Genomic DNA, 10,262 nt, shown 5'->3' on the forward strand with positions numbered 1-10,262 from the left:
TTTTTAATTATCGATGTATCCACCTTTTCTGCTCATTTCAGGTGCGCATTTTTTAGTTTCAAAGTGATTCATAAGAAGGGGAATTTTCGGATATTCATATTTTCATCCATTTAAACTGTGATGTGCACTTTTTTAAGTACACTGCTTCAAACAAATTTTGGCATATTCGAACACATTTAGGTAGCATCTTAGCTCTCTAATGAGTAAAGACAATGCACCATTTAACGTATACCAGGCCATTTAGGCGAAAGAGCGGTACCCCATACCCACTAAAATTTCCATGAAAATCCACTATTCGTATGTGGTAGATAAGCATTTTTAAACGGTGTGGGGTACATTGTGAGTCTATTTTTCATCGTAGTTACTTCTTTGAAACCTTATATATAGCAAACAAAATCATGTTAAAACTGTGATACTTCATACAAAAAGTGCACAATTTACATGGAATACGTTTAACTATGCATCCTCTTGGCACATTATAACGCTAATATGCTACGCAAATGTGAATGAATATGCAAAAGCTTGTTTAAAGTAGGGTACTTAAAACATTGCACATTACAGGTTACATTTGTAAATTCAAGAAAACATGAACTTCCGAACATCCCCCTTTTTAAGAAAAAAAAATCATTATCAACCTGAAATTGAAAACAAAACGCAGCTGAAATGAGCAGATATGTTGAATACATCGATAAGAAAAACCATGTCTTTTTTACATTGAATATTTGTTAAAAACAAACATTTTGGTTCATTTGGCAAATTTTCACATAACTTGACAAAAAAACAAAAAACAAAAAACAAATATTTTTAACTTTGGCTTTTTGCAAGCTTGGACACTATATAAATATACTGTATCACACAAAAGCTTGTTTAAATACGGTATTTTGAAGAAAAAATTACAATAACAGGTGATAAAGAAGAAATACTGAAATTATGAACATTTACAATTTTACGATTTTATAGTAATTGTAAGCCCAAAAAAGAAAATCTAAGCGCCGGAATTTGATCAGATTTGTTGGTTACATGATTATCTTAATAATGAATGCCTAAAATATGAATTTTTCACTGTCGGTAAGCTGTGAATGAAAATTCTTTTTGAAACTGAGACCAGTTTTCTAGGTGTAGGGGTAATATTTTTAACATTTTTTAAAACTTATTTCTTCAAAATTATTTTTTTCATGGTTTATTCATATAGAAAATTAAACTATCTATCGAATGATACCAAATTTGACACGTTTTAGTAGAGCAATAACTTGTGGAGTTGAATTTATGCGACTTTTTTACGAAAGCCCATTTTTTTTTACATTTTTGTTATTAAATCAAATTCATCAAAAGAACCTGGAAGTATTAATTGTGATTAAACTAAACAGAAAATACAAAATGAAGCATAAATACTCTAAGGCTTTTGACATTGAAAAAAATTAAGCGATTTGTCGGTGAGATAAGGGTACATCTTTTTCATTTTACTCCTAAGAATAAACGCCACTTTCATGATACAATTGTATAGACATGTAAATACCGATGTATGTCAATTAACTTCGATTTTAAGAAAGTAGAAGTTCGAAGAATAAAAAATCATAAAAAATGATTTTTGCCTCAATGAGGTATACAAAGTAAGCAAAGCATACAAAAATACTTCAGTTTATTCTTGGGCGACAAAATAATTTGTAAATGGCAGGTATAATGGTAGGTGAAAGTCATACCTTGGTTGATTAATGGAGGTGGGCTGTACGGGAGGGTTATCTCAGCCCACGTACTATAGTCGTTACACCTTGATTATGTTCTTTTTGAATACCGTTCGAATCCTTGTTCTCTTGACTGCCCCTTGTCAAAATACCATTGACATTTCTCAATGTTTCATTAAAACAATATGGCTTTATAGACAACTTAACTGTCAAAGTTGTGCCCAAAATATCAAAGACCTTATTTCAACTGATGATTCTCTAAACTGCAATAATTATTCTGTATAATTAAGTACTAGTCAATTTAAAATTCAGACACTGCCCATAGTAAAGTGATTCATGGTGTAGAAAACAAACCGAACAAATGATGATTTTTTTTCAGTCAACATATGCTATATATATGTATTTACATAACGGAAATATTTCTAATTTTAGATCTATACTTTTGAAAAAAAAAACACATTAATCTCCCACTATAGTCAACCAAATCAAACAAATCAAGAACGAAAACTCTTGAAAAGTGCCAATATCATATACAATCTCTCATTTTTTTCTCGAAATCGCAACTACATGTACGAAATGAAAAACTAAGACTGATTATGTTATCCGTATCAGTGTCTGAACAATAGATAAAAGCATGTTCGGTGGGTTTTGGACATTTTTTTAAACTGCTACTTAAGGAGATATCTCAATTCGTCATGTAAATCATTAACGTACGATAAAACTTTATTTTTCACTATTTAAATGGAAGCAGACGTGCAAATAAAGAACAAATCCAAACACAGTAATCTATTTATGTTTTATGAATCGTTAAGGCATCCTTGTACACAATAGCCCGGTGATTACCAATATCTGCCCAAACCTTTACTGGTTAGGATCCAGACATTGAGGGCAACACTTGCCCTCTAGGTACGTTATTTCAAGTCCGTCAGGACACTGCCAGTATGGACAATCCACGGTATTACATCCAGCCTCTTCGGTATCCTCATAGCACCAACAGAAATAGCAAGGGTTTATCCACTTGGTATCACCGTGTTCTATTTCCAGTGTTTCTCCATCGTATACTGTCGTACACGTGTTATTGGAAGCTTCTACGGCACAACACACGGCCATAATAAGTAAGACAATCTTCATCATGTTTTCTGAAAAAAAAAACAAAAAACAAAAAACAATGAATTTAGATAAAAGTTTATATTTAAGTAGTACTCAAGATAAAAATCACGCAAATTCTGTAAAATGTGATACACCTAAAAAAAGGCTACAAATTTTTATTTTTGGTATTAAGTTGTTTTATGGGTCTATCTTATGAAATGTATAAATATTTATTCCAATCTGTCTGATCTTAGGAGATACTCCACTTTGAAAATCCAACTGTTTTTATTGTATTTTCGTGTAATCTCCCTTAATGTTGAATTCTACTGTACATTCTATGTAATTTTTATCTGATAAGAATAAAGGTTTTATGAAAAGCCACAAGTTAATTTAAGTTTACTAAAACATTTCAAACAAAATATAAAAAATAAAAATATGTAGGCTTTCCTACCTTGAATCATAATTTGCATGATTTTTACTGAAGTGATACTTAATTTATCATCATTGAAATAGAAAAGCAAGATACGAATGAGATAGTATACAGTGATTACATTAGGGTGCCATTCTATGATTCAAATCATAAAAAGTATTAAAAAATATTACATCTATTATATTCTGTATTAGTATTTGTAGAATATAAGAAAGTGTTCCTTCTGCTTAAAACATTGAAGCGGTTTTTTTTCACGTGAAGAGTAATCAAGGGAAGCAAAATTCTAGCGGAAATCCAAAGAATGTGATCCAGGGACAAAGACCAGACAGTGAAAACAGACAAACACATTTGCAACAAAGAACATAAAATAACCAAAATAATACACGCAAAGTATTCAATCAGGTTTCATTTTTAATATGGATAAACCGTAACCATTCACGATTTCATGATGACGACCATAACACTTCTGTAGTGATGATTTCAATCTTGTAGCAATATAATCATGTTCCAGAAGTCTAATTGTAGGAAGTCTAGTGCGATACAAAAAGTCTGCATAGTTACGGCAAGCCCTGACTATCTATGAGTTGTAATATGAAAACTCCATACGCAGGTACGTATACTGAAAGGATGTGGCTTGGAGTAAATGCGATGTATAAAATCCCCGAAACTAGGATTGTTTAACGATACAATGTAATACGTCATCTATGTAGCGGAAACCGAGATTTTAAGGATCTGGCTAAAGGATGCACCACACCGCTAATTTATGGGCTCTGCATGCTTACAGGAAGTGAAAAAAAAATAATAACAAGGTATGAACAAGTCATTAATTTCCAGTGTACTGCTCTAATTTGCATACATTGAGGCGGAGTTAAATACTGAACATGACAGACGTGTAAAACTGAACAGGAGAGGAAGTACTATGGCCACATATAACATCGAGGAAACAAACATTGCATTCCTAACATTTCTAGACTATTGGTTGTGAAATTCTTACTCAAATCACATCTTGAATTAAGGCTGGACTTGCTGTAATGACAGTTGAATTTTCTTTCTCCAGCATACTAGGTCATACTAGTACGTTTATCTCCAAATTTCTACTGTTTTTTAGCTTGTTTTCACTATAGTAGTTGGCCAACCCAAACTTTTACAAAGTAAATGTTGCGAAACGTGTAATGCTTACTGTCAAAACAACTCCTGATTACTGAATATGTGTAATGCTTGCTGTCAAAACAAAACCTGATTACGGAAACTACGTTTTAAAACAAAACAAAAAAAAAGCGATCAGATTTTGTTAATAACGTAAGGAATGATCATGAGGGCATGCTAGATGATTCAAAAGTAGAGCTTGATAATTTAGAATCAGTTGGGAAGAATTCTGTGAATTAAAGTAAAATTAATAACATACTGTATTTGAGAGAATAAGTAATTATTTTCTGACTATAGCTGTACAAACTATTGGTAAAATTGAAGTAAAACAATCCGGAAAGATAAGAACAAAAATCAACCTTAGTTTAATGATAAATGTAAGGAGAGTAGGAAGAAATTCCACAAACCCAGGAAACGATATAGATCTTAAAAAAATTGGAAAACAGAAAACTAATTAAAAAGACAAGCAAAGAATGTAAAGGTGAAATGAAAAAAGCGTATGATACCTTTCAGAATGAAATTGGAAATAATTTACGAAAAGCAAACAATTCTGACCCAAAGTCTTTTTGGAAAATATTAAACAGCATAGACAAAAAAGAAAAAGACGAAAGACGATATTTCTGTAGGTACATTGTACGATTTTTTCCTACAACTAAATGAGAAAAGGAAACATTGATGAAAATGAAACTTTCGATTTTGAAAATATTGTCAACAACTTTTCAAGTGAATTGAACGAATTACTAATCATGGTCCAATCACTGAAGACGAAATAGTTAGAAATATCAGAAATCTAAAAATGGCAAAGCCTTGATGATATTCTCAATGAATATCTTAAAAACCCTGTTTTGGAGCAAATACTTGTATACTTGAAGATTTTTTAATTTAGTACTCGATACAGGTATTGTACCAGAACTTTGGTCACAAGGAATTATTGTACCTATTTATAATAACAAAGATTTGGTATCGGATCCAAATAAGTATAGAGGAATTACACTAAATTCATGCTTAGGGAAAACCTTCTCATCCATTTTGAATGAAAGACTTGCCTAGTTTTCTGTCGAGATTGAGCTCGAAATGGTTATTCTACTGTTGACAACAATTTTATGTTACAATCCCTTTTAGCTATATACTTTTCAAATGGTAAAAAACTATTTTTGACATTTGTTGACTTTAAAAAGCATTTGACACAGTTTGGAGAGATGGTATGTTGCTAAAAGTTAAAAAATCCAATGTAACAGGGAAATATTTTCAGTTCATTTCAATATGTATCAGAATATTAAGTCTTGTATTAGGCATCAATGTAAACTCTCTCCATTTTTTAACTGTGGAGTTGGTGTAAGACAAGGAGATAACTGGTCGCCTTTTTTGTTCTAAATTTTTTGAATGATCTAGAAATCTTTTTGCAAGACAATGTACAAAATGTAGATTTGATAAAAAGTTCATGGTCAGAAATGTTGATGTATATGTCAAAACAGTTGTGATGTTTACACAGATGACACAATTATTATGTCAGGAACAAAGAAAGCTATGTAAAAACATTGAATGTGTTTGTTAATTACTGTAAAGAATGGCAGTTTCAAGTTAATACCGAAAAGACAAAAGTTGTTGTCTTCAGTAAAAGAAAGTGTAAACAACATCTTAAATTTCAAATATATAACAAAAATATAGAAATAGTAGAGTCGTCTACATATCTATAACATTTCAATTACAACTGCAGTTTCACTATTGCAAGAAAGCGTCTAATAGATCAAGCCCAAAAAGCTCTTTTTGCTCTCTAAGAAACATTCCACTGCCAATTGATTTACATTTGAAGTTATTTGATACTTTGATATCACCAATACTGTTATATTCTTCTGAGGTCTGGGGTTTTGAAAATAAGCAAAACATTGAAAAGGTGCATCTTAAATTTTGTAAAAATATCCTTAGGCTGATAAGCAGCACTCCAAATTTTATGGTTTCTTGAGAGTTGGGTAGAATTCCACTTGAAATATTTGTTTAAGTAAGAATGGTTAGCTTTTGGGCAAGAACTATGCAAAAAGAACAAAAACTGTCAAATCTAATGCTTCGGCTTATGATAAAATTGCATGACAATAATCCAACCAAATATACATGTAGGTGGATTAACTATATTAAATCTATCTTGGATGATACGGGTCTTAGTTACTTATGGAACGAACACGTTAAAGTAAATATTAACTGGTTTAAGGTCGCAGTTAAACAGACATTATGTGATCAATTCTATCAATCTTGGTTTTCACAAATGGACAACACATCTCGTGGTGAATTCTATTCTACTTTAAAACATGAATTCAGAATTGAACCATATCTTCTCAGATTGTCCCTAGCAGAACGTATTCATTTGACAAAATTAAGATGTTCCAACTTAAAGCTGCATTAGCTGCCAAATTTGTTCAGTTTTGATTCTACTGAATTTTGCTGATAAAATGAAATTAGTTAGTAGTAATGCAATTGAAGCAATAAATGTCGATAATACCTACATGATATTGTGAAAACAACGTTTTTTTTTTTAAATCAGAGAAGATCGATAGCTCTGATCCAATTATTTTTCGCCATTACTTCCGAAGTTTGCCGAGAGGACATTCACCTGGGTTAAAAATACTTTATCCTTTGTAAAAAAGTAACAATAAGGGATACACAGGTAAGCACGTGTCTTGTTTTCATTTCATTTTATCTACTTCTTGATTAGTTTTCAAATAAATAATGACCATATTTGAACCACGTTATGTCACGATAGGTACATTTCAAAAGGATCCTTGCGTTATATTCGAACTTTTTTCTTTTACGGCTTGAGTCCGTCGGTCTTCCTTACCGTTGAATAACCACTTTCGCTTTGCTATTAGATTTGTTATTAAAGAAGCGACCCCTATAGCACATGCGCGGATTAAGGTCACAAGAAGTCCCATGCATACGGATTTATCTTGGTCGGTTTTTGTCTTGCAAGGCAATAAATATATATGCATTTAATGCATTTTATTTGTGGATATCAAATGAAGTTATACAGGCAAAGTACAATTTAGTAGAAATAATTCGAAGGTATATTTCAACAGAAACCACATTTATGAAATGACAGCTAATGCAGCTTTAATAATACCAATAGAAACTGGGAGGTGGTCTAGAGTCCCACGGAGTCAAAGTATGTATAATCTCTGTAAAGAAGGGGTGGGGGATGAATTTCACATATTCTTCCAGTGTAATAATCCAACGGTTAAGTATTCAAGATCTCGTTACATCCCAGATTACTACTCAAAGCAACCGAATATGAGTAAATTTGGTGGGTTATTGTCTATCTGTAATGTTCAATTATACAAAAGAGTGTGTGCTTTTTTACGAAAAATATAGGTGTATGTATTCACCTATTTTATGATATATTGACTGTTCTGTGTATTGTGTCTGTGTATTAGTCTTATTTACATGTATGTACATGTTTGTATTTGTTTTTTTGTTGTCCTCTTGTACACCTTCTGTGTCTGAGGTTATAAATAAAAAAAAATTATGGGTGTAATAAGAAAGGACGTCGTATATTAACAAATCACTGTTATAAATCAAAACAATATTTATAACCTGAGAAATGGAGTTTTCTTGAAGGCCGAAGTAATTGAGATTGATTCGGGAGAGTTATTTTTTATTATTATTGGAAAAATGGGGAAGATTAATTTTCACTCTAAATGCTGGCAATTTTTTTTATAATAACAAACGAGGGCCAGTTAATTTTTTTTCTAAAACATAGTGTTCTACCCATCGTGTAAGGTCAACTGTCCGTGTCTTTATATTGTGCGTTTTGGTGGATATCCAAGAGTCTCATTATTTACTTATTACAAGATTAATTATAAGTTATTACTTAATTAATTAATTATTAATTATTAATTATAAGAAAAAAATATTCGACAACTCATTCCATTTGTAATTTGTTACATTAGTAGTATAAATAATCTTCTAATTAAAGATAAAGAAATCCAAGTTGATGTTTACAGAAAGCATGTGTTTTGCTACAGAAACATTGACGAAAGATTTCCCATTGAATGGACAAACTCCTGTGAACAGAATGTGTATATAGAAGGAACTTGATGGTTGAAGAACGGACAATTTCATTTGGAAGAAACATCACACATGCAAACTACTTTATTAATATTTTTGAATCCGTCAGTATGATAAAAAAAAATTGACCATTTATTTATTAAAAAGTTCAGCCTGTAAGATAATATACTGTTACAATGTTAACTGCCAAGCCGATATGATTGAAATAGATTCTTTGTTTTATTTATAAAAATACTCTGACATTATAGGTTTGCACTATTGTTCCTGTCCGGATATTTAGGCTGTCAGATCAAATCCGGTTAAAAACAATAGAGAAGGAAACTCCCAAGAATATACATTGTCCTATTTGATAACTACTACGGAAGCCCATAAAATTAGTATCAGGCGTTGTTTTATTTTCAAGTCATTATAACGGCTTACTATCTCGGTATAACGATTTACATTGTAGCTTACTCGTAATAACCACATAGTATCTCGTTATAACGACTTAGATTCTCATTAGAACCACTTAGATTTTTCGTTATAGCGAGATACCAACTCGTTATAATGAGAAACTAAGTCGTTATAAAGAGTTAGCCATAAGTCATTTTAACGAGATACCAAGTCATTATAAAGGCTAAAAAACAAAACAACATCTGACACTAATCATGAAAAATGGGATTCCGTAAGCAACAAATCACGTAGATAATGAAAATAGAAATATTAGCCTTTAAAACTTTACTCGGAAATGGACAAACAAAGTAAAATCTCCGAATGCTGCTGAAAAAAAATGTTTTCGCGTTTTCTCCAAAATTATTCAAATTCAGAAATAAATTAATGAGCAGTTTGAAAGAAGTCTGACTCCTCTCACGTATAACAATGGACCAGAAGTAAACTCAATTTAACGACGGGTATCTTGCTAAAACCAGGAACTAATTTTCTCAACATTGATGCTGGAGTTTTTTAACCATATGAGGTTAAAACAAATACATATAATGTACATATACAAGTACAATGTATATACATTTTGTACGTGAAGATACGCATAACATTTTTATCAAGTGATAAAATGGTTGCTTTGAAATACAAATAATTATTATATTAAACTTACATATATTTCTAAGAAAGGAATTTTGTGCGATGTCCAGAAACCAGGCTTTGCTCCCAAAATAAGTGTCACGGTGCAAATCAATGTTAACTATCTGCGAATGGTATGTCTTCCAGCGATATTATATACAATAAAATGTTTTGATGATATATTCAGGTAGCAGATGGCACGATCAGTCATAATATTGAAACTTAAACTTCAAAATAATATGAAAACAATAGAAGTAAACAGTGTCACGTGTGTTGCAAAGGTGCACGTGAATGCTATTGTCGGCAAAGTACTGGGTCAGATTTCCATTATGATTTAGCACTTTTTTAAATTTGTAGGTCTATCCAACATTAGTTTACTTATGAACATTTTGATTTTGAATTCACGATGTTATCAGTAACATCCTACAGGTCAATTGATACTATTATATTACTCCATAATATATGTAATAGCCTGTCTATATAGTACTCCGTCGAGCTCACGTAACCCCTTTTTGTTCAAGGTATCCGACCTTAAATAAATATGAATTTTTCTTACCGACCCCCCTCTCTATCTTGCTGCCCCCCTCTCTTTCTCTCTCTCTCTCTCTCTCTCTCTCTCTCTCTCTCTCTCTCTCTCTCTCGCTCGCTCTAGTATGTTTTTGTACAATATACTGTTCATTTATTCCTACATGTACGCTTTTGTCCATGAAATCCTGAAGATAATAAGAGAACTTGAAACTCACTTTACATTTGCTTTGCTAATTTGCTGTTCTGATATTTTATAGGTATACAATCTGGTTGTG

General features: G+C 31.7%; 1 long non-coding RNA gene across 1 annotated transcript; it reads right to left on the reverse strand.

The window, feature by feature from the left end:
• Nucleotides 1-2,466: 2,466 nt before the first annotated feature.
• On the reverse strand, nucleotides 2,467-9,994 carry LOC148603876 (uncharacterized). The gene is made up of 2 exons (XR_015916880.1): nucleotides 9,494-9,994; nucleotides 2,467-2,821 (listed from the first exon to the last, which is right to left on the reverse strand). It is a non-coding gene; the product is annotated as an uncharacterized LOC148603876 (long non-coding RNA).
• Nucleotides 9,995-10,262: the final 268 nt, after the last annotated feature.

This window comes from Perna viridis, chromosome 11 (assembly GCF_037379345.1).
Source record: "Perna viridis isolate PV_CMFRI_1.1 ecotype Kerala chromosome 11, ASM3737934v1, whole genome shotgun sequence".
Classification (NCBI taxonomy): Eukaryota; Metazoa; Mollusca; class Bivalvia; order Mytilida; family Mytilidae; genus Perna; species Perna viridis.